The sequence below is a fragment of the Lactuca saligna genome, chromosome 9 (genome assembly GCF_052625555.1).
Source record: "Lactuca saligna cultivar CGN05327 chromosome 9, ASM5262555v1, whole genome shotgun sequence".
NCBI classification, from domain to species: Eukaryota; Viridiplantae; Streptophyta; class Magnoliopsida; order Asterales; family Asteraceae; genus Lactuca; species Lactuca saligna.
The window spans coordinates 145,275,953-145,302,572 of NC_136425.1; positions in this window are offsets into that span (position 1 = coordinate 145,275,953).

A 26,620-nucleotide genomic window follows, 5' to 3' on the forward strand; every position below is an offset into this window, starting at 1 on the left:
TTATGGGTGTAATGAAGAAGGGCACATTTTGAAGGACTGCCCGAAGAAGGAGGCAGGAAAACCCAACATACCGCCAAAGCCGAAGGCGAGAGCCTTCCAGATGACGCTCGAGGCTGCAAAGGAGGCAGCAGACGTCGCTTCAGGTACCTTTCTTGTAAATGGTTTGCCTGCAAATATACTGTTTGATTCCGGAGCCAACTACTCCTTTATGTCGCATAAATTTAGTGCGAAATTAGCATTACCTGTAGAAAAACTAGATAATGCCCTGATTGTAGAAGTTGCCAGTGGCAAATTTGTACCTGTTAGTAATCGTATTAGGAACATCGTCATTGACCTAAACGGAAACGAATTCCATGAGGAACTATTTGTTGGGTTTTAGCCATAAGAACTTTCCTATGTGCGCATGCAAAACCCTATTGCTTGGATCTAGGCTTTCTAATAAACATGCTTGTGAATCCAAGACTTCTAATGGCTAATTAGGTTAAACAACAACATTAATACAGATCTAGAATCATACCTTTGAGTTCCTTGTTGATCTTCTTGTCTTGGAGCTTCTAGAGTCACAATTGTCACTCCTCTAATGGCTTACAAACACCAATAGCAAGCAAGATGATTTAGGAGAGAGGAGAGGGGATGGAATTCGACCGGAGGTTCCTTGCTTTAGGTTCTGAAAGGTTGTACACGAATTCCACACCCCAAGGGCCTATTTATACCTTTAGACTCCTTAAGGGTTTCACCCTAAACCCTAATTGGATAATCTTCACTTAAGGCTATCCAAATCCATTCATAGATATCCTTATGGACTATTTTGAGCTATCCTAAAGCTCTTAGAAACCGTCCAAAGTCCATCCTAATGGATTTATAGTCCAAAGTCTAACTATCAAACAATTGACAGTTTATACCCTCTTATTTAATTAATCTCTTTAAGTCACCAAATTAATACCAATTAATTTATGACTTATATTAATCAAATAGCTAAATATTATTCCTTATAACATTTACTCTCTCTTAACAAATCATCCTTCAAGTTGCTATGGTGAAGGCAACCCAAAAGGACCATGCACCACCGAATATAGTTATAGCCTTAGACACTATTCCAACAGTCTCCCACTTGGATAAGTCTAGTAACTATACAAGTATAATACGGTTTGCAATCGTAGCTCTCAAAGACGCTGTCAACTCTGATCTAATCAATCTTGTCCTTTAGATAAGGGATCGTACAGTCCTCTGTTAGATATCATGCTGACAATCCTATGGAATGATTAGTCTAGCATTTAGATTTCTCGATCTTCGATTTATTTGACATAGAACTTAATCGAACACATCAATTCAGTTCTGACCGGGCCCGGCACATAAGTCAAATCAAATCATCGAGTGGCCAAGATATCTCTTCTACCCTCTTAGGATAAAATTTACAGATAAACTTCGACTTATATGCATTCACTTATTCATTAACCAACTATACACAACAATGCGTTTTATAACATCAAGTTACTGATGCGTTTTCGCATTATTAATGCACAATCAATTAACAAATAATAAACCATATATCTAGGTTTTAAGACCATATGATATTATCGTCTTGCGATCACCTTTTATATCGTATTCCATAAGGTGATTCCAGCAAGCGCGAGTTTATTCCAATGCTCAAAACCAGTTCGTAAGCACTCATGAACGTTGCAGCAACTCTTGCTATGTCTAACACCATTTAGACACTCTACACACCAATTCACGACAATCTTCATTCATATCTACTCCCAACATATGAACGATTGTGGACCATTTGAATAATTCGATTATTCCTAATAAACTCAATTATTCTGGAAGTCAAAACATGCAAAGTGAAACAATAGTTAAACAACTAACATGTGATAGTAACTTTACTCATAAATAAAACTTCTTTATTTAATCATCAAATGTTAATTACATTTATCTATTATACGTTTCTAATACAATCTAATCTATGCTAATATCATCCTTCAGCCCAATACTCCTAGCATGCTGTAAGTGCTTAACCCTACTCAGTCCCTTCGTAAGCGGATCTGCTGGGTTATCTTCTGATGATATCCTCTTCACTACGAGTTGTCCTTCTTCTACACGATGTCTAATGAAGTGATATTTTCTGTCGATATGTCGAGATCTACCATGATCCCTCGGTTCCTTGGTCAAGGCAACCGCACCTTCGTTATCACAGAAAATCTCCATAGGCTCCTTTATGGCCGGCACAACTCCAAGATCACCGATGAAGTTCTTCAGCCATATTGCCTCCTTCGACGCTTCGCTCGCTGCGATGTACTCTGATTCGCACGTTGAATCAGCTACAGTTTCCTGCTTGGAACTTTTCCATGTCACTGCTCCTCCATTTAGGGTAAAGACCCAGCCCGACTGCGAACGGTAGTTGTCCCTGTCGGTTTGAAAGCTGGCGTCACTATACCCTCGCACCTTCAAGTCATCACTCCCTCCAAGGACTAAGAACCATTCTTTCGTCCTCCGAAGGTACTTAAGGATGTTCTTCACCGCAATCCAATGTGCTTTGCCAGGGTTCCCTTGATATCTGCTAACCATGCTCAAAGCGAAGGCTACATCAGGGCGAGTACAAGTCATAGCGTACATGATTGAGCCAACTGCGGAAGCGTATGGTACTCGGCTCATTTCTGCTATCTCAGCTTCGGTACTCGGACTTTGAGTCTTACTCAGTTTGGCATTTCCTTGTATCGGTAGTTCTCCCTTCTTTGAGTTTTCCATACTAAAACGTTTTAGTACCTTCTCCAAGTAAGTATTCTGACTAAGTCCAATTAGTCTCTTACTTCTATCTCTTACTATCCTTATTCCCAAAATGTAAGAAGCCTCTCCGAGGTCCTTCATAGCGAAGCACTTCCCGAGCCAGGACTTAACCTCCTGCAGAGTCGGGATGTCGTTTCCTATGAGTAATATGTCATCGACATATAGAACGAGGAAGCTTACTACACTCCCACTGGCTTTGACATATACACAAGATTCGTCTTCGCTTCGTACAAATCCAAACTCTTTGACTTTCTCATCGAAGCAAAGATTCCATCTGCGAGACGCTTGCTTAAGTCCATAAATGGACTTCTCAAGCTTACACACTCTATTCGGATGCTTCGGATCCACAAACCCCTCTGGCTGAGCCATGTAAACATCCTCAGCCAACTTTCCGTTAAGGAAAGCGGTCTTGACATCCATTTGCCAAATCTCATAATCATGAAATGCGGCAATTGCTAGCATCACTCTAATAGATTTAATCTTCGCAACTGGCGAGAAGGTCTCATCATAGTCAACTCCGGGAGTTTGAGTAAAGCCCTTCGCAACCAATCGCGCTTTGTATGTGTGTACGTTCCCATCCACGTCGGTCTTCTTCTTGAAGATCCACTTGCACCCTACGGTCTTACGTTCGGGCACGTAATCAACCAAATTCCAAACTTGGTTATCGTACATGGATTGGATCTCGCTATCCATCGCCTCTTTCCATTTCGCAGACTCCGGGCCTGCCATGGCTTCCTTATAGCTATTAGGTTCATCAAGATTTACTAGTGTACCATCACTAATATACGTGTCCCCTTCGGTAGTAATATGAAAACCATAAAACTGGGGTTGAACTCTAAATCTATCGGAACGTCTAAGAGGTAAGGATTCGTCAATCGGTTCAACCGGAGTTTCCTCCTCGGGTTGAACGCCAGCGGTAGAGGTTCCTTCATCTATCGATCCTTGAATCTCTTCAAGTTCGATTTGCCTCCCACTGTCTCCTTGGGTTATGAGTTCTCGCTCTCGGAAAACTCCTCTCCTTGCAACAAAGATAACATTATCTTTCGGTCTATAGAAGAGATATCCAAAGGAAGTTTGCGGGTAGCCGATGAAAATACATCGCTCACTTCGAGGTTCAAGCTTGTCGTGAGTATCTCGTCTTACGAAAGCCTCGCAACCCCAAACCTTGATATGTGCCAACGAGGGAGCTTTCCCTGTCCACATCTCGTGAGGTGTTTTGGCAACCTTCTTGGTAGGGACTCGGTTAAGGATATGGGCGGCAGTCTCTAAGGCATACCCCCAAAAGAAGATAGGTAGTGAAGCACGACTCATCATAGAGCGAACCATATCCAATAAGGTTCGATTATGCCTTTCTGCCACACCATTCAATTGCGGTGTCCTAGGAGGCGTCAATTGCGAAATATTCCACACTCCTTGAGATAATCGTGGAATTCAAGACTTAGGTACTCTCCTCCTCAATCGGATCGAAGCATCTTGATTTTCCTGCCCAATTGATTCTCCACTTCATTCTTGAACTCTTTGAACTTTTCAAAGGTTTCTGACTTTTGCTTGATTAAATAGATATACCCATATCTACTATAATCATCGGTAAAGGTCACATAGAAGCGGTTCCCATCCTTCGTGGTTGATCTAAAAGGTCCACATACATCGGTATGTATTAGGTCTAATAGTCCCTCACCCCTTTCACAAGTACTCGTGAAGGGCGACTTAGTCATCTTTCCAAGTAAACAAGATTCGCATGTGTCATCTTCCCTAAGGTCGAATGACTCCAACACTCCATCCTTTTGGAGTTGGGCTATGCGTTTCTTGTTGACATGTCCAAGACGACAATGCCACAAGGATGCTTTATCCATACTAGTGGAAGAATCAATATTCAAAACATCATTTCCTAAGTTATCAACAATCATAACAGTTTCATATATTCCATTACATGGTATAGCTTCAAAACAAAAGACACCATTTAGATAAGCCAAAATAGAACCATTCTCATTATTAAAAGAAAATCTAAAACCTTGTCTATATAAACCATGAAATGAAATGATGTTTCTAGCCATTTCTGGCGAATAGCAACAATTGTTCAAATCTAAAACTAAACTATTCTTAAGCACCAAAGAATACACTCCAATCTTGGTCACAGGCGACGATCTTCTGTTCCCCATGATTAGATTGATCCTTCCTTGCTCCACATCCCTACTTCCTTTTAGTCCCTGCACATTAGAACAAATGTGATAACCACAACCGGTGTCAAGAACCCAAGAAATAGCATGATTAGAATCGTTAGATTTTATTGCATATATACCTGCAAAAGATGGCTTGATCTTTCCTTCCTTGATGGCTTGCAGGTAATCCGGGCAGCTTCTCTTCCAATGTCCTATCTTGTGGCAGTGGTGGCACTCTGCCTCCTTCGGGTTAGAGCAGGGCTTAGAGGGATCAACTTTTGTCCCACTAGAAGAGGAACCATCTCGGGCTTTCACCTTTCGATAGTTATTTGAAGAAGCTTTCCTCTTCTTTCCCTTCCCTTGACCAATTGCCAAGACAGGAGCAGCATACTGATTGGGAGTTGGTGCAACAGACTTGTCCTTGAAATTGCTCTCAGCAACCCTCAAGAGACCTTGGAGCTTACTTAGAGTGACCTCCTCTTTGTTCATGTGGTAGGTCATCCTAAATTGATTATACATCGGAGGCAAAGAGTGAAGCACCATGTCGATCGCCAAGTCTTCGCCGAAGTCAACATTTAACTTGCGAAGGCGGTCGACATACCTTTGCATCTTTTGCAAGTGCACGGTAAGAGATTCTCCATGACCCATCTTAGCGGAAATCATGTTAGTGAAGATCTCGTAACGCTCTTGTCTCGCGTTTTGGTGGTACCTCTCCAACAAGTCTTGATGCATCTCGTATGGATACTTGTCCTCGTAGGACTTTTGGAACTCGGAGTTCATGGTGGCGATCATGATGCAATGTACTTTCGTCGCATCTCGCTCATGGGTTTCAAAGGCGGTGATTTCAGCGGGAGTAGCAATTTCGGGGTTGATTTTCTCGAGCTTCTCGTCGAGGACATACTCTTTATCCTCATAGCGAGCAATGGTGCGAATGTATCTTATCCATTCGCCAAAGTTCGTTCCATCGAAGGTGACCTTTTGGCAAAGGCTCATCAACGTGAAAGAACTAGCAGCAGCGTTGTTTGCGTTTGACATCTATAGAAAGGACAAAGATAGATTAGAACAAGAATCCCTAATTATCACCCAATAAGAAAATTAGGGCTAGGATCCAACAATAACATTTACATACTAGAAAAGGGATGCCGTAATCCAACATGCAAATAAATTGAAGGTAAGTGAATGACGATTCACTAATTCTTCAAAACTTAAACTTTTGGTCCTAAGTGTTTTTGAGAATTCCTAGGTTCGGATGAGATTCATTGAACTATTCAATGGCATGTTTAAATCTCGATATGCCCCTCTTGTTTGTGACTGGGATGCCGAGGATCACAAAGCGGGTGTGAATTACCATGCAAATTTACATGGTGCCTTCATTGTTACGATCACCTATTCGATGTGCCGGTAAACCACACACGCTCCATCGAACTATGATAAACAATGAATCACCCTTCGCCACCTTCGCTTAGAACCAATTAGTGTGCCGGTAAACCACACACGCTCCACTAACATCTTAGCAAGGTGCAAAGTGTAATTTCATGGAATTGCATCAATTCACTTTTCCTAAAGTAACTAAGATTGGGAAATTTGAAAAAGATTTAGTTACTTCGTATTTCTTATTATACTTTTAATGAGAGGATGAGGTTGCCCTATCCTACCCGTTCGGCTAACGACCCTCCACCAATCAAGCAAGCGGTGGGTGTGAGTGTACACCCATTAAGCGCCATTTTATAGGCCGCAACCTTATACCCACCTTATAGATCGGCTTCGTGAATGAGGCCTACTAGCGGTAAGACTAGCATTTAGTTATACATACATATATTATTCTAATAATATCATATAAGTATAGGGTTGTATTTTAAATTTTTCAAAATCTAGGGTCTGAAATTTAGGTTGTCTAAATTAAAGCTTTTAATCACAAATATAAATTTCAAAACTATAGGGTAGGTTTTAAACATTTAAAAAACATGGAGGATCAAATAACAAATAATTTCAATTAACAATTAATATCTTAATTATCTTTATTTGATTTATCTTTTATTTCTTTGAGGATAATTACCAAAATAATTAAATAATTATCATATAGGAAAACTAAATATTTAATTAGTTGATAATTACCTTTAACTAGATCAAGATAACACTTATATTTATCAAGAAATCGGATTCATATTGATCTAATTAGTTTATGGAAAGTTTGGATAAGATAAACACAAAGAAATCCCGAATCTGGCCCTTCCTGACGCTTGGACTCGCCGAGTGCACAAGGGGACTCGACGAGTCAGGCCTACTCGACGAGTCCACCATGGAACTCGACGAGTCAGTGACTCAAAACCAAAAAATCGAATTTTGCAGGTTTGTTTCAGTTATTCAAGCAACAATTTGTAGAAAACCAATCTAGGCTCTGATACCACTGTTGGGTTTTAGCCATAAGAACTTTCCTATGTGCGCATGCAAAACCCTATTGCTTGGATCTAGGCTTTCTAATAAACATGCTTGTGAATCCAAGACTTCTAATGGCTAATTAGGTTAAACAACAACATTAATACAGATCTAGAATCATACCTTTGAGTTCCTTGTTGATCTTCTTGTCTTGGAGCTTCTAGAGTCACAATTGTCACTCCTCTAATGGCTTACAAACACCAATAGCAAGCAAGATGATTTAGGAGAGAGGAGAGGGGATGGAATTCGACCGGAGGTTCCTTGCTTTAGGTTCTGAAAGGTTGTACACGAATTCCACACCCCAAGGGCCTATTTATACCTTTAGACTCCTTAAGGGTTTCACCCTAAACCCTAATTGGATAATCTTCACTTAAGGCTATCCAAATCCATTCATAGATATCCTTATGGACTATTTTGAGCTATCCTAAAGCTCTTAGAAACCGTCCAAAGTCCATCCTAATGGATTTATAGTCCAAAGTCTAACTATCAAACAATTGACAGTTTATACCCTCTTATTTAATTAATCTCTTTAAGTCACCAAATTAATACCAATTAATTTATGACTTATATTAATCAAATAGCTAAATATTATTCCTTATAACATTTACTCTCTCTTAACAAATCATCCTTCAAGTTGCTATGGTGAAGGCAACCCAAAAGGACCATGCACCACCGAATATAGTTATAGCCTTAGACACTATTCCAACACTATTACCCATAGAGTTAAACGGTTTGGACATCGTTTTGGGTATGGATTGGCTTAGCGCCAACGATGCCGAGATATTATGCCGAAAGAAGATAGTTAGGATAAACCCACCCAGAAAGGAATCATTTATGGTGTATGGGGACAAACGCAGAGTGAATTCTGGAATCATCTCCCTGATGAAAGCCAGGAAATGTTTGTCCAAAGGATGTGCATCATACTTGGCATTCGTAATCGATGCTAAGAAAGAAAAGAAAGAGGTGCAGAATATACCGGTTGTGTGCGATTATCCGGAAGTCTTTCCCGAAGATCTTCCCGGATTACCACTTGATAGGCAAGTGGAGTTTCGTATAGACTTATTACCAGGAACAACACCGATAGCAAAGGCACCTTACCGATTAGCACCGACGGAGATGAAGGAGCTCATGACGCAACTTCAGGAGCTGTTGGACAGCGGTTTCATTCGACCTAGTTCATCACCCTGGGGAGCTCCGGTGTTATTCGTGAAGAAGAAGGACGGAAGCATGAGGATGTGCATAGACTACCGAGAGCTGAATAAGGCAACGGTGAAGAACAAGTATCCATTACCGAGGATTGATGACCTATTCGATCAGCTGCAAGGTTCGAGCTACTTCTCAAAGATCGATCTTAGGTCAGGATATCATCAGCTGAAGGTGAGAGAGCAGGATATTGAGAAGACTGCATTCAGAACAAGATATGGACACTACGAGTTCTTGGTTATGTCATTCGGACTAACCAATGCTCCCGTAGCATTCATGGATTTGATGAATAGGGTTTGTAAACCATTCCTCGATAAGTCTGTGATAGTGTTCATCGACGACATTCTTATCTACTCAAAAAGCCAGGAGGAGCATGGGAAGCATCTACGAGAAGTGTTGGAGGTGTTAAAGAAGGAGAAGCTTTTTGCAAAGTTCTCCAAATGCGACTTTTGGATACGGGAAGTCCAATTCTTGGGTCATGTTGTTAACCAGGAGGGAATAATGGTTGACCCCGCCAAGATCGAGGCTGTAATGAAGTGGGAACGTCCAAAGAGTCCCACGGAGATTCGAAGCTTTCTAGGATTAGCCGGATATTACCGACGATTTATCCAAGGCTTTTCTTCGATAGCTGCTCCATTAACAGCTTTGACCCATAAAGGAGCTACGTATACATGGAGTGAGAAACACGATGAGGCATTCAAGAAGCTAAAGAAGAAGTTATGTGAAGCACCAATACTTTCTCTACCCGATGGAGTCGAAGATTTCGCGGTTTACAGTGATGCATCTGGAGTCGGGTTGGGTTGTGTTCTGACCCAAAGAGAATAGGTGATAGCATACGCATCTCGACAATTGAAAGAGCACGAAAAAAACTATCCCACTCATGATCTGGAGTTGGCAGTGGTAGTATTTGCCTTAAAGATATGGAGGCATTACCTCTACGACACGAAGTGCAAGCTCTTCACTGATCATAAGAGTCTCCAGTACCTCTTTAATCAGAAGGAGTTGAACATGAGGCAACGACGCTGGCTAGAACTTCTCAAGGACTACGACTGTGAGATACTTTACCGCCCAGGTAAAGCAAATATTGTTGCTGATGCTCTCAGTCGGAAAGTCAATCTTGAAAGAAAAAGGCTAAGAGCGTTAAGAATTGAAGTCGTCTCGACGATTATGGAAAGTATCAGGAAAGCTCAAGAAGAAGCCTTAGAAAAGAATGACCGAAAGGAAGAACGTTTGGGAAAAACGTTAGTGTTCGGTATGAACAGTCGAGGACTGAAGGTATTCCAAGATCGAATTTGGGTACCTAAGACGGGAGGAATAAGAGATCTTCTGATGGAAGAAGCACATAAGACCATGTACTTAATTCAACCCGGTAGCACTAAAATGTATAGGGACCTAAAACCCTACTACTGGTGGCTGACGATGAAGCTTGATGTTGCAAAGTACGTGGCCGAGTGCGTAACATGTGCGAGGGTGAAGGCACAACATCAGAAACCGTATGGGAGTTTAGAACCTTTACCTGTACCCATGGGTAAATGGGAAGACATCACCATGGATTTTGTGACTAAACTGCCCAGAACGAAGAACGGACACGACATGATTTGGGTAGTCGTGGATCGTTTCACTAAGAGTGCACACTTCATAGCCGCCAACGAGAAGTGGTCTATGGATAAGCTCACAAATGCTGACGTGAAGGAAATTGTAAGACTTCACGATGTCCCTCTTACGATTGTGTCAGATCGTGATAGTCGTTTTACGTCAAGGTTTTGGAGGAGTCTACAAGAGGAGCTGGGTACAAAGTTGTGTTTGAGTACTGCCTACCATCCGCAAACTGATGGTCAGAGCGAAAGAACGATTCAGACGCTGGAAGATATGCTGAGAGCATGTACCCTCGAATTCCAAGGGAATTGGGACGAGCACTTACCTCTAGTAGAATTTTCCTACAACAATAGTTTTCACTCGAGCATCAAGATGGCACCTTATCAAGCCTTGTATGGACAGAAGTATCGTACACCATCTTGTTGGCTTGAAGCCGGAGAGAAGTAGTTTATGGGCCCCGAGATAGTCCATGAGACTGCTGAGAAATTGAAGGTGATTAGGGAAAGAATGTTAGCAGCTCAGGATCGTCAGAAGAGCTATGCTGAAAAGACAAGACGACCGATAACCTTCGAAGTTGGGGATTCCGTTTTGCTTAAAGTCTCACCGTGGAAGGGACTTATACGATTTGGGAAACGAGGAAAGTTGAGTCCAAGGTTTATTGGACCATTCAAAGTTCTTCAGAAGATTGGGAACCAAGCTTACAAGCTGGAATTGCCCGAAGAACTCAATGGTATTCATAACACCTTCCATGTGTGTTATTTGAGGAAATTCATGGGAGATGTTCCCGACATAATTCCAATCTCAGAGTTAAGGATGGATGAGAATAAAAGGCTGATCGAAGAGCCCGAGGCAATTGTTGACCGTAAGACTAAGAAGTTATGACGCAAGATGGTCGACTTAGTGCTAGTCCGATGGAAACATTCGAATGGGCCGAATCTCACTTGGGAAACAGAGGATGACATGATGAGTCGCTATCCACATCTGTTTGCTGATGCATGATTCCGGGACGGAATCATCCTAAGGGGGAGAGAATTGTAACGCCCGGGTTTCAGGGCTAAGCATTTATGTCAATATAATAGTCTAGGTCAACTCTTGTAAATCTTTTTGAAGTAATAAAGATGAAATATTGAGTATTATGTGATGTTATGTGTGTTTATGTGTTTATTATTTAATTATAAATGTATAATTAATAAAGAATAAAAATGAGTGTCAAAATTAAAGTGTGATATAATCCCAATATCTCTACATAAAGTTGTAGAATATGTCTCAAGGTTTCCGTACATATAAAGAATGCCGAAATCCGAGTTATAACGAAGAAGTTATGGCCCGCCGAAGTTTTACGGCAAAACCGGCACGACACCGGGAGACGTAAATAGTGATTTTACGATAGAAGACTTTTTAGCCTTAGCAATCTAAACAAAAGTCGTAGAATATGTTAAACTAAGAACATCGATAAAAAGAACGCCCAAATCTGACTTCGTATGAAGAAGTTATGATTTTTCTAAGATTCGGCTTAGCAGTGCACGACCCGAAACTCGAATTTTAGTTCGAGCGGTTTTTGGCTTACGCGACCTGAATGAGAGTTGAAGATCTCATTAATAGGAACTCAACGGTAAAAAGACAGACAAAAACGGAGTCCGTATGAAGGAGTTATGAACTCTTCGCGGTCATTTAACAGTCTAAACGCCTCCTACTGTTAAATTTGAGATCGGTCGAGAATTAGCTGACGGAGTCTAAACGAAAGTTGTAGATCTTGATTTTACCTACGCGTGGATATAAAGAACGTCAAAAACGGAGCTCGTATGCGAAAGTTATGATTTTTCTAAGTTTGAGGGCTGATACGCGATAGGGGGTGATGTGGCACCATCAGAATTGGACACGTGGCACCACCAGAAGGCCACCACATGGACCAACTCAGTGAGTAGGTCCCCCCCTACTCAGCGAGTCCATCAGATTCATCCCCTATAAATAGAGGTGCCGAGTTCCCTCATTTCCTCACCCCTCAACCCTCTTCTTTCTCTCTCTAAACTCTCTCTCTAAGCCCCCTACCCCCCCTAAAAGCCTAGGTAAACCCCCTAGCACCCGAAGGAAGCCCCGAGGCTCCTGGAGTCCCAGGAAAAGAGCCTTTCGGCTCAGGAACGCTGCTCCAGCGAAGCCCGGTTTTCGAGAAAAACCCGCTGTAAGTGAGCTGTACCTATCCTATCTTTAGTTTAGCTTATGTTTTAATATAGGAATGTTATTAGGTCCTTAAAATAACTAGTTGGGCTATTATTATGGGTTATATTGAGTGTTATTAACGCTTATATAATAATAATAATAGTCAGATAATTAATTTGTCGCGGTTATCATTAGACTAAACCCTAGTGGTATCGATACTAGGTTTTATCGAAGAAATATCATTTTGAGAGTATCGAAGCGCTGTCCGAGTGCTGAGTCACCACTTAATCAGGTGAGTGCATAGTTACCTTCACCTTACACATAGATATGAAGTATTTTATATAAATTACGTGCTATGTGTGCATATTATCTGAATACTTGCTATCTATGCTAGATGAACGTTGTTATACATGTTTTCAATGATTTAAACTGTATATGTATTTTATATCTACGAGAATGTTGGGGTAAAACATGGGTAGATGTAATAGGTGATGTGTGATAAAGTGATGAGAGGCCTCGATGTTGTTGTTGTTGATCCAGTCATCTAGCGGAGTATAGATGACGACCACATGCTCTTCTAGACAGTCTAGTGGAACACTAGCAGACTCGCAACCTGTAGGTGTTGTGAACGATGTGTTCACCGGTGTACTCCATCCCCCACATGGTTGCCTATTAGGACATTTATTGCTGAGGAATCTGTGACATCCCCATTTTCACGGTCAGAAAAGACCGATTTTGTTTATGCTTTATAAAAATCAGAGTTCTTCTTTTAATAAAAATGTTGCGGAATTTGTTCCCAGAAATACATGATAAATACATTATTAAAACATTTTCGGAGAAACATATTTTATTCATTTCAAAACGTTTGGGATGTCATCGTTAATACAGAAACATAAGCATAAACAAAACTTACATTTAACTACACTAGTGATCTACATCTCTTTAAATCTCTCAGTGTAAAGTGACTTCGTATCAACAGCTGTGATATAAATACTGAGTGGGTCAGGTTGGTAAACCTGGTGAGTACATAGGGTTTTCAACCCACAATAATATAATTATTATTTTCAAACAATCAAACAATCAACCCAATTACCCATCCCCATTATCTGCTTTATTCTAAAGGATCTACCCTAAGAATCAACTATTCCTCGTTCATACATTCCTAAGGATCATCCTAAGGAATCGACACGAAGTCCATCATCACCGGGGTTTAGGCACTAAGTCTGCATAGTCGCCAGAATTTATACAATAGGCACTAAGTCTGCATAGTCGCCAAGGTTTTGGCACCAAGTCTGCATGATCGCCAGGGTCTAGGTATCAAGTCTGCATGATCACCAAGGTTTAAAGTACACCGGGTGAACACATCGTTCACAACACCTAAGGTTGCGAGCCTGCTAGTGTTCTACTGGACTATCTAGGATAGTCCGTGGTTGTCATCCATACTCTGCTGAATGACGGGGACATCGTTTGGGAAAAAGGCTTCTCACATTGTACACCTCTCACCCACACCTCATAGTCTATATCACCTCTCAACTCATCATCCAACTCATATTTCATCTATTATATCTACCCATGTTTTACCCCAACATTTTTGTAGATATAAAATACATATATAGTTTAAATCATTTAAAACATGTATAAAATCTTTCACCCAGCATAGACAGCAAGTATTCAGACAATATGCACACACCGCACGTAATTTATATTAAAATACTTCATATCTATGTGTAAGATGAAAGGGACTATGCACTCACTTGATAGGTGGTGACTCAACACTCGGACAGCGCTTCGATACTCTCAAAACAATTTCCTTCGATAAAACCTAGTATCAACACCACTACGGTTTAGTCTAACGATAACCACGACAAATTAATAGTCTGACTATTATTATTGTTATATAAGCGTTAAATAACACTCAATATAACTCATAATAATAGCCCAAATAATTAATTTAAGGTCCTAATAATGTTACTATAATTAATTAGAAGCTATATTAGAACTAGCGTAGGCGTAGCTCACTTACAGCGGGTTTTTCGCAAAACCAGACTTCGCTGGAGCAGCGTTTCCCGAGCCGAAAGGCTCTTTTCTCGGAGCCGTTGGGCGCTCCGAGGCTTCCGCCTCGTGCTAGGGAGTTACCCTAGGCTTTAGGGGGTTAGGGAGGCTTAGAGAGAGAGAGTTTAGAGAGAGGAAGAAGGTTTGGGAAGTGTGAAGAAGAGGCTAGACCCGGAACCTCTATTTATAGTGAAAAAATCTGATGGAATCGCCGAGTAGGGGAGACCTACTCGCCGAGTTGGTCCATGTGGTGGCCTTCTGGTGGTGCCACATGTCCAATTCTGGTGGTGCCACGTCACCCCCTATCGCGTATCAGCGTTCAAACTTAGAAAAATCATAACTTTTGTATACGAGCTCCATTTTCGACTTTCTTTTTTTCAACGCGTAGGTAAAATCATGATCTACAACTTTCGTTTAGACTCCGTCGGCTAATTCTCGACCGATCTCAAATTTAATAGTAGGAGGCGTTTAGACTGTTAAATGACCGCGAAGAATTCATAACTCCTTCATACAAACTCCATTTTCATCTGTCTTTCTACCGTTGAGTTCCTATTAATGATATATTCAACTCTCATTTAGGTCGCATCAGCCAAAAACCGCTCGAACTAAAATTCGAGTTTCGGGCCGTGCACTGCTAAGCCGAATCTTAGAAAAATCATAACTTCCTCATACGAAGTCAGATTTGGGCGTTCTTTTTATCGACGCTCTTATTTTAACATATTATATGACTTTCGTTTAGATTGCTAAGGATAAATCTCGCTCTATCATAAATTCACTATTTACGCTTCCCGGTGCCGTGCCGGTTTTGCCGTGAAACTTCGACGGGCCATAACTTCTTCGTTATAACTCGGATTTCGGTGTTCTTTATATGTAAGGAAACCTTGTGACATATTATACAACTTGGTTAAGATTATTTATTCTAAATAATCTTTTGTCGAAAAGTCATTTTTGACCCCTATTGCCTCTAAATTGACTAGCCCGGATATGCGGGCGTTACAATTATCTCCCCCTTAGGATGATTATGTCCCGGAATCATCAACGAAACAAGGATCGTATAATGACTCTATACGTCATCTCTTCATCCTAGGTAATAATTATATCTTCTTTATTCCTTCAAGTCTATCTTTTAGACTTATTGACTGTAAGCAGTACTTGATCGTGCACCTGCTCTCTACCTCAGATTAGACTCCAAATTATGGCCTATCATCATGTGATGCACGTTTAGACTCAGGTCTCTTAAATTCTAAAACAGACTAAGCCTTCCTTCATGTTCTAATGTGATATAATCATACTTTAACATGTAGCATTTCTAGCTACCAACGAGCGCGATACTTCTATTGATCGCTTTTATTTTAATCGTTTGGTTTAAGTCGGATGCTACATCAAACTTGGTTCTCTGAACCACGTAACATACTCATCGTAGTCGGACTCAATTTGATATGACCACTGGGTTCGAAATAACAACAATCTTCTTAGTCATTACCGAAACAATGGTAACGACATACTTGAATAAAACGAAATCAATTACTAGCTTCTTGGTAACCTTGTGACTTTCCCTGATCCAAGTGTGAGTCTTGTGCTTCCGGTAGTATAAGCCTCTACTACCATTCACACCTACTCATACTCGTCCCAAGTATTGTCCCGCAGTTTCCCAAGTCTCCATACAAGAAAATCACATAACATTTTAACACATCAGATAACAGAACGAAGGATTTATTATTTCTTGAAACTATTACATAGGTGTCCAAGTTCACCCTAGATTATGCCTCTAATAGGCTACATCATACGACACTATGGCTACTTCATAACTTGATCTTCGAATATGAAGTCCTCATCATTGATTCCTTGCACGGTTTTCTGCTTCATCGAGGATCATGTGGAATGCCCTTGGCCTCGGTGGTGTTTATGGTCTTGCTGCTTTATTTTTCCCCGGGCAGTCCCTGGAAATATGCCCTTCCTTGTTACATCCATAACACACCTTCTTGTTGGACGCACACTTGCTGGCGTAATGCCCTATCTTTCCACATTTGTAGCAAGTCACCTCCTCGCTACATTTCCCGAAGTGCTTCTTTTTACACTTCTCGCACCACTTGGTTTCACCTCCTCCTCCTTCTTCAGTCTTTGAGAATTTCTTTTCCTTGTTGGATTTTGATGATCCTTCATGTTTCCTTTTCTCGCCAACTTTAGATCTCTCCAGACCTTTTTCCCTAATCTGGGTCTCAACATTCCTAGCTGCCCAGATGGCTCCTTTCAAAGTGGTTGCTTGCTTGACCATTGGTCCAAAGTCTACTGGTAATCCATGGGCAAACTTATTGACCTTGGAGAGCTCAGTTGGAACTAGATAAGGAAAAAACTTCATTTTCTCTGTAAAACTTGCAGCATACTCGACGACACTCATCTTTCCCTTCTTTAGATTCTGAAACTCGTTGTTGATCTCCAGAAGATCATGCTCAGAGCAGTACTGCATTTTTAACTACACCAGAAAATCCTCCCATGACATCTTGCTCGCTTCTCCTTTGGGCATCGAATCGGCTAGTAGCTTCCACCAGCTTAGTACTCCAAATTTCAACAAAGGAACCGCGAGAGCAGTCTTCTGCCTGTTGCTACACTCGCAATTCTCAAACATCGTCTCCATCTCGGAGATCCAGCTCATGACTTCCACCGGCGTCGGGCTTCCAGATAGACTCCGTGGTTTGGACGCCATGAAATCCTTGTATTTGCATCCACGTCCATCATTTCCTCCATCCTGGTGGTTTTGCCTAACTATCGGTGGGTTGTCTTGACCAACAGTCCCACTGTAGTTTCCCTCCTCAGTCTGCCCTTCTTTCAACTCGGGCTGTTTGATCTGTATGGTTGCTTCTTCTCGATTTTGCTGGAGCAAACGTTTGGTTTCCTCCATTTGACGATCCAACATCGCCTGGATCATCGCTTGCACTCCGGCCATTGTTATTGGCTCAGCAACGGTTACCACAACTGGTATTTGCTCAATCACTGGGGGTTGGTTTCGGTTCCCATTTGCATTCATGTTTCAACTACGGGTCCTTGCCATCTTGATCTATACACCGAATAAGGTGAATCTAGATCTTTACTTAAGATTGACGTTTAAATCATCCTTATCACTCTGAAACGTTTATATGCTAGTTCTAATATCGTATTCGTACGTTTGGAATCCTAAACACATAAAGTTTCCAGATCCGGTCGGCAACAGACCATAGATCCGATCAAACTATAACATCATTTAGCACGTAAAAGGAATTTAGGCATCATTCCTAAAATAAGCTAGTGCTTGTGTCTATTTAGGTGCATTACCTAAATCTATTTGACACACTCCTCACAATCATCACTTAGCATTCTAAGTTTAAGTCTAGAAATAAATCCATATTCCTAGTTCGCTTAAACTAATGCTCTGATACCAACTGTGACATCCCCATTTTCACGGTCAGAAAAGACCAATTTTGTTTATGCTTTATAAAAATCAGAGTTCTTCTTTTAATAAAAATGTTGCGGAATTTGTTCCCAGAAATACATGATAAATACATTATTAAAACATTTTCGAAGAAACATATTTTATTCATTTCAAAACGTTTGGGATGTCATCGTTAATACAGAAACATAAGCATAAACAAAACTTACATTTAATTACACTAGTGATCTACATCTCTTTAAATCTCTAAGTGTAAAGTGACTTCGTATCAACAGTTGTGATATAAATACTGAGTGGGTCAGGTTGGGAAACCTGGTGAGTACATAGGGTTTTCAACCCACAATAATATAATTATTATTTTCAAACAATCAAACAATCAACCCAATTACCCATCCCCATTATCTGCTTTATTCTAAAGGATCTACCCTAAGAATCAACTATTCCTCGTTCATACATTCCTAAGGATCATCCTAAGGAATCGGCACGAAGTCCATCGTCACCGGGGTTTAGGCACTAAGTCTGCATAGTCGCCAGAATTTATACAATAGGCACTAAGTCTGCATAGTCGCCAAGGTTTTGGCACCAAGTCTGCATGATTGCCAGGGTCTAGGTATCAAGTCTGCATGATCACCAAGGTTTAGAGTACACCAGGTGAACACATCGTTCACAACACCTACATGTTGCGAGCCTGCTAGTGTTCCACTGGACTATCTAGGATAGTCCGTGGTTGTCATCCATACTCTGCTGAATGACGGGGACATCGTTTGGGAAAAAGGCTTCTCACATCGTACACCTCTCACCCACACCTCATAGTCTATATCACCTCTCAACTCATCATCCAACTCATATTTCATCTATTATATCTACCCATGTTTTACCCCAACATTTTTGTAGATATAAAATACATATATAGTTTAAATCATTTAAAACATGTATAAAATCTTTCACCCAGCATAGACATCAAGTATTCACACAATATGCACACACCGCACGTAATTTATATTAAAATACTTCATATCTATGTGTAAGATGAAAGGGACTATGCACTCACTTGATAGGTGGTGACTCAACACTCGGACAGCGCTTCGATACTCTCAAAACAATTTCCTTTGATAAAACCTAGTATCAACACCACTAGGGTTTAGTCTAACGATAACCGTGACAAATTAATAGTCTGACTATTATTATTGTTATATAAGCGTTAAATAACACTCAATATAACTCATAATAATAGCCCAAATAATTAATTTAAGGTCCTAATAATGTTACTATAATTAATTAGAAGCTATATTAGAACTAGCGTAGGCGTAGCTCACTTACAGCGGGTTTTTCGCAAAACCGGGCTTCGCTGGAGCAGCGTTTCCCGAGCCGAAAGGCTCTTTTCTCGGAGCCGTCGGGCGCTCCGGGGCTTCCGCCTCGTGCTAGGGAGTTACCCTAGGCTTTAGGGGGTTAGGGAGGCTTAGAGAGAGAGAGTTTAGAGAGAGAAAGAAGGTTTGAGAGGTGTGAAGAAGAGGCTAGACCCGGCACCTCTATTTATAGTGCAAAAATCTGATGGAATCGCCGAGTAGGGGAGACCTACTCGCCGAGTTGGTCCATGTGGTGGCCTTCTGGTGGTGCCACGTGTCCAATTCTGGTGGTGCCACGTCACCCCTATCGCGTATCAGCCTTCAAACTTAGAAAAATCATAACTTTCGTATACAAGCTCTGTTTTCGACGTTCTTTTTTTCAACGCGTAGGTAAAATCATGATCTACAACTTTTGTTTAGACTCTGTCGGCTAATTCTCGACCGATCTCAAATTTAATAGTAGGAGGCGTTTAGACTGTTAAATGACCGCGGAGAATTCATAACTCCTTCATACAGACTCCGTTTTCATATGTCTTTCTACCGTTGAGTTCCTATTAATGATATATTCAACTCTCATTTAGGTCGCGTCAGCCAAAAACCACTCGAACTAAAATTCGAGTTTCGGGCCGTGCACTGCTAAGCCGAATCTTAGAAAAATCATAACTTCCTCATACGAAGTCAGATTTGGGCGTTCTTTTTATCGACGCTCTTATTTTAACATATTATACGAATTTCGTTTAGATTGCTAAAGATAAATCTCGTTCTATCATAAATTCACTATTTACGCTTCCCGGTGCCGTGCCGGTTTTGCCGTAAAACTTCGACGGGCCATAACTTCTTCGTTATAACTCGGATTTCGGCGTTCTTTATATGTACGGAAACCTTGTGACATATTCTAAAACTTGGTTAAGATTATTTATTCTAAATAATCTTTTGTCGAAAATTCATTTTCGACCCCTATTGCCTCTAAATTGACTAGCCCGGATCTGTGGGCGTTACAGAATCCCTTTAGCAGTAGTGTCCTTCCCGATGAAGATCCTTAGGCTAGGTCCCTTATGATAGGTATTTAGGGACGTAAAGTGAGGATAACGGGAACGGGTAATCGGGTTATTGTTGATTCATGAAATTAATAAACTTATTTATTGTGGGTTGAAAACCCTATGTGCTCACCAGGCTCCCAAGCCTGACCCACTCAGTTTTATGTATTACAGGTAGTGGCGCATGAGCATAGGTGTGACGTTTTGGACGAGGGATTACGGATATAGGCCTGTAGATATGAAATAATGTAGTAAGGCTTATATTGTACTGTTTATACTTTTGATCTGTACGAACATGACATCCCGAGTCTTTTAATGAAATACATTTCTATGGAAATGCTTTTGATAAATTTTTATCATATTATTGTTTTGGGACAAATTCCGCAACCCTTTTATTAAAAGATAACTCTGATTTTGAAATAAAGTATAAACAAAACCGGTCTTTTCTGGCCATGATTTTGGGGATGTCACACTATCAGGCATAACCTAAACAGGCTATCCTACTATTGTCTACTAAATACTAGCATGAAAATCTTGTAAAGCTGAAACACATATGGCAGGCACATAAGGCATCCTCCTATATCCGTAGTCCTATTCTAGCATGCTGTTCTACTGAATCTAAAACTGACAATCATAACATAACTTGTATGGGTAATTTGGGAGTACTTACTTGATCTCGGCTGATCGCATGCACCACACCCTTATCTCGTTTAAAAATTCTTTTCTTTCTAAGTGCTTTTCAAAATCTATTCCGAAAATATATATATATTTAAAATCTTTTTATCTTTCCCTTAGTTTGAGTTTAGATACACCCAGAAGTGTACTCGAATCCCTCAAACCAAGGCTCTGATACCAACTTGTAACATCCCAAAATACAACTCAAATTTTTTTTATATATAATAAAATCATATGCTGAACGTCATATCATAAATCCATACGTCAAATATCTCAAACCATAATAAAATGTCGTGATACAATTGTATCAAATCAAACTAAGTATCAAAACATTCTCCCAGGACAAAAACTGAAGCTGTGGTGTGTGCGATGCCATCAACCCGAGCTCTTCCCTTTGCTTGCGGAAGTACCTGAAACCAAAACTGAAACTGTAAGCGCGAAGCTTAGTGAGCTCCCCCAAATTACCACATACCATACAAACATAAAAAAACTATTGGGCCTTGCCCACTGCATCAGACCGAAGTCCGGAAATTGCATCAGACCGATGTCCGGAACTAACCAGGGCCTTGCCCTCTGCATCGGACCGAAGTCTGGAACTACTGAGGCCTTGCCTCCTACATCGGACTGAAATCTGGAACTAACTGCATCGGACCGAACTCCGGAACTAACTGCATCGGACCGAAGTCCGGAACTGACTGCATCGGACCGAAGTCTGGAACTACTGAACATAGCAGAGCATAAACATATCAACTAACATAACAACACATAACACGCAAACCTGTCTGAGCCACGAAGGCATCAAACATACTAACTACTGCATCAGACTGAGGTTCGGAAACTACTGCTAGCTAAACGGGCCGGTATTATGGCCTTAGACCCGTTTCTACTGGAAGGAAACTCACCTCGTGAACTGGCTACTGAGTGTATGGCTCTGAAGCTATCTGCTGCTGCTCCGGTATGTAACGCCCGTGTTTCTGGGCTTGCCATTTTTAGCAATGTAATAGTCTAGGTTAACCTTTGTAACTAAATTTGAAATAATAAAAATGTATTATTTGTGAATTATGTGAATTATGTGATTTATGTGTTTATTTTCTTAATTTTTATAATTTAATGAATTAAGAATAAAATAAGCATCAAAATTAAAGTGTGAGATAAGCCCGACATCTTTGTATAAAGTTGTAGTGGTTGAAACAACGATTCCAGAGATATAAGGAATGCCAAAATCCGAGTTATAACGAAGAAGTTATGACCTGTCGAAGTTTCGAGACAGAACCGGTACGACGCCGAGTGACGTAAAATATGAATTTAAGATAGAGTGACATTTAGCCTTAGCGATCTAAACGAAAGTCGCAAATTTCGTTAAACCGAGAGCGTGCATAAAAGGAACGCCCAAATCTGACTTCGTATGAGGAAGTTATGATTTTCTGAAGTTTCGACGTGGCAGTATGCAGCCCGAATACTCGATTTGAGATCGAGCGGTTTTTAGCTGAAACAATCTAAATGAGAAACGAAGATCTCGTTGTTAGTAGCGAAACGATGACAAGTTAGGCGAGGAAGGACGTCAGACGAAGAGGTTATGAATTTATAACGAAGTTTTTCTGTCCCGGCCTTCTAAAAATAAATAATAAAAATAAAAGTCAAAATTAGCCGATGGAGTCTAAATGAAAGTTGTAGAGTATGGTCTGACCTTCGCGTGGATATAAAGAACGTCGAAAACGGAGCTCGTATGCGAAAGTTACGCAATTTAGAAGTTTGACAAGTGAATTACGCCCCGCGTAATTTGAGTACGCCCCGCGTACTCAGTCGGATGCAACTTGTCTGACCAATACTCGAGTGCCACCAGTCGACGCACGCAGTGACGTCAAAGTACGCCCCGCGTAACTCGAGTACGCCCCGCGTACTGAGTACGCCCCGCGTAATTTGAGATTACGCCCCGCGTAATCCCGCGTACTGAGTACGCCTCGGTGTTATTGGTGTTATTCTAGTCATTCAGCAGAGTATGGATGACGACCACAGACTATTCTAGACTATCCTGTGGAACACTAGCAGGCTCATTACCTGTAGGTGTTGTGAACGACGTGTTCACCGGTATACTCTATCCCCCACATGGTTGCCTTTAGGACACTTATTGTTGAGGAAGCCCCTCTGCAGTAATGTCCGTCCCGATGAAAAATCCTGAAATAGGTTCCTTATAATAGACGTTATTTTTAGGAACGTAAGGTGAGGATAACGGGAATGGGTAATCGGGTTTATTGTTGATTGTTGAAATTAAATATAATTATTGTGGGTTGAAAACCCTATATGCTCACCAGGCTCCCAAGCCTGACCCACTCAGTTGATTTATTTTACAGGAAGTGGCGCAAGAGCTTAAGATGGGCGAACATCAAGTTGTTTTGTTTACAAGTCTGTATATGTATATATTTGTTGAATGACTTGTAATGCTATCGTTTATGCTTTATGATCTGTATCGGAACATGACATCTCGACTTTTGATTATGAAATGAAATCATATTTCTTTATGAAATGTTTTGATAAATATCTATTTTATCATGTTTTGTTTTTGGGAACAAATTCCGCATCTCTTTTAAAATTAAAAGGATTTACTCTGAAAATTATTTAAAAAGCATAAATGAAATCGGTCTTTTCTGGCCGAGCTTTTGGGGATGTCACACGGTATCTCCCCGGCTACAATTTCACAAACACACTCAATCAAATACTAATAACTGCATTGGGGTAAAATGACTCTTTTACCCCTGGCTAAAGTCAACTCTCCCGGTCAAATTCAACTTACAGTTGACCTGACTCGCCGAGTTGGGCCGCCAACTCGCCGAGTCCCTAATCTCACTTCTCAACCCTGTTCGCTACTTCTCGTCGAGTATGGCATCAACTCGACGAGTTCCCTTTCGATTCTAGAACTCAGGCTATCTGCATCCGACTCGCCGAGTTGTATGAACAACTCGACGAGTTGTTCTTGAATCTATGAAGATTGCCATAGACTCGCCGAGTTGTATGAACAACTCGTCGAGTTCCTCCATTACTGAGTCGGACCTCCGACTCACTGAGTCCATTCTACTACTCACTGGTTCCCACTCGGAATCAATCAAAAGGGGAAGAATCGGGGACTCGCGGCTCGACTCACCGAGTCCAAAGAACGACTCGCCGAGTCGCATGCATGCAGTTACTAAAAACTCGATTCTGCTTGAATCCAGCGCATATAACTTGTAGATCTGGGCTTCTTATGCATGATTAACACGTAGAGATTCTATATTTACGTGCCCATAAGCATCCATGAAGATTAAAAGGCTCAAAAAGCATAATAAAGGCTAGATCTAGGGTTCTCATGCAAGGCAACTCGAAAAAGGAAATAGATCAGGGCTCTAAAGCTCCTAAATGAACATATCTAGGGATATCTCGACCCAACAAGGCATCCATACAACTATAAAGCTTGGAAAAATACATTAAACTAGCCTTAGAGGTGTTCTAATGAAGGTTTTAAGCACAAAACAGAATAAATCCGAGATATACCTCAATGAACTCTGACTTTGGCCTTGGATCTTTTCTCTACACTTCCTCTTTTTGATCCTTTCTTTTTCTTCTTCTTTAATCCTTCAAAAATCCACACAAAACACTTTAATCATACAAGGAATGGTTTAGGGTTTCTCACAAGCTCTCTGAGGGTGAAGGAGGCAAGTTGGGGCACAAAACATTGCTTAAATAGTGAGCAAACCCGGGGATTTAGGGTTTCTTCCTGGCAGGCGGACTCGCCGAGTCCCGAATATGGACTCGTCGAGTTGCCGACTTACACGTGCTCGAAATCCCCATCTCTACTCGACGAATCAGGCTATAGACTCGCCGAGTCCCTCTTGAAAACTTCTAAATAAATAACATGGAAACAACATACCAGATACGGGTCGTTACAAGAGGAAACAGAGGTCATCAATCCTGCTTATATAGCCAGAGTTCCCGCCAACCGATACGACTACTTTGGACCCATACCTCGATGGGCGACCACGATTGAAGGATGGGTTTGCTGTCAACGACAATGATCACCATACGGAGGTCAACGAGGTTTCTATGACCTCAGCCACGGAGGACCTGCCGATAGAGTTCTCCCAGTCATGACTCAATAGATAGCAATCACAAATGATTGAGGTAGGATGACGACTGATCGATTCCGGGAACTTAGTACCATCATAGAGTCTACCGCTGCTCGCACTAGAGTCTACCACTTAGTGCCATCATAGAGTTTCCGCCATCCTTGGTTTGGGGGTGTGACATGACTTAAAATACGAATTTAAGATAAAGTGATATCTAGCCTTAGTAATCTAAATGAAAGTAGTAGGATATGTTAAACCGAGAGCATTCATAAAAAGAACGGCCAAATATGACTTTGTATGAGGAAGTTATGATTTCTCCGAAGTTTCAACTTAGCAGTATGCAGCCTGAATCCTCGATTTGAGATCGAGTGATTTTTAGCCGAAACAATCTAAAAGAGAATCGAAGATCTCGTTAATAGTAGTGAAGCGATAAAAAGATAGGCAAAAACGGATGTCAGATGAAGAAGTTATGAATTTATAACGGAGTTTTCCTGTCCCAGTCTACTAAAGATAATATAAAAGTAATATATTTATAATATATTAAAAATAAAGTCAAGATTAGCCAACGAAGTCTAAACGAGAGTTGTAGAGCGTATTCTCACCTTCGCTTCGATATAAAGAACGTCGAAAACGGAGTTCGTATGCGAAAATTATAAATTTCTGAAGTTCTGGGCGTGAAACCCCAAAAACTGTCAGCCACCACGACGTGGTAAAAGTGCCACGACGTGGCAGGAGCTTTGGAGTATGTCAGACCCACTTGCAATGATGCACGCAGTGACGAGCCAGCCACCAGGATGTGGTACGACGTGGCAAAGGTAAATTTTGCCCTATAAATAGATTTGAAGGGCCAGCCGAGTTTGGTTGCTCAAATTCTCTCCTCTCACTCATATTACCTCGATTTACGTGCAAAGAAGTACCCCCGAATCCCCGGTATCATACCGAGACCCGAAGAAAGTCCCAAAGCTTGAAGATCCCGCAAAGAAAAGAGTTTCCGAGCCGAAGCTCTGCCCGTAAGAAGCCCGATGAGTGAAGTGAACCCAGTTTCACCGAAGAATACTACTCTTAGAGTCGTAGTGTTGTCCGATCATCTTCTGATCAAGTGAGTGTGTAGTTACTTTCTTCTAACACATAATAATGAAGTATTTTATGCAAAATACGTGTTATGTGTATATTTTGTTGTTATATGTGTGAATGTATATTCACCTTCTTCTATCTCATAGATATGATTTATTCTCTATGAAATACGTGTTATGTGTATGTGTCTCATCTGTTGATTGGAATATGTATTGAATGAGAATGCTATACAGGTTTTAAACTATGTATAAAAATATATATTTTTATCTACTAATATGTTGGCTAGAACATGGGTAGATAGTTGATGTGTGATAAATAGATGAGAGGCCTCGATGTTGTTGTTGTTGATCTAGTTATTCAGCAGAGTACGGATAACGACCACACACTCTTTCTAGACAGTCCTGTGGAATGCTAGCAGGTTCATAACCTGTAGGTGTTGTGAACGATGTGTTCACCAGTGTACTCTATCCCCCTCATGGTTGCCTTTAGGACATCTACTATTGAGTAAACCCCTTTGGAGTAATGTTCGTCCCGATGAAAATCCTAGATTAGGTTCCTTGAGATAGATGTTGTTTTAGGG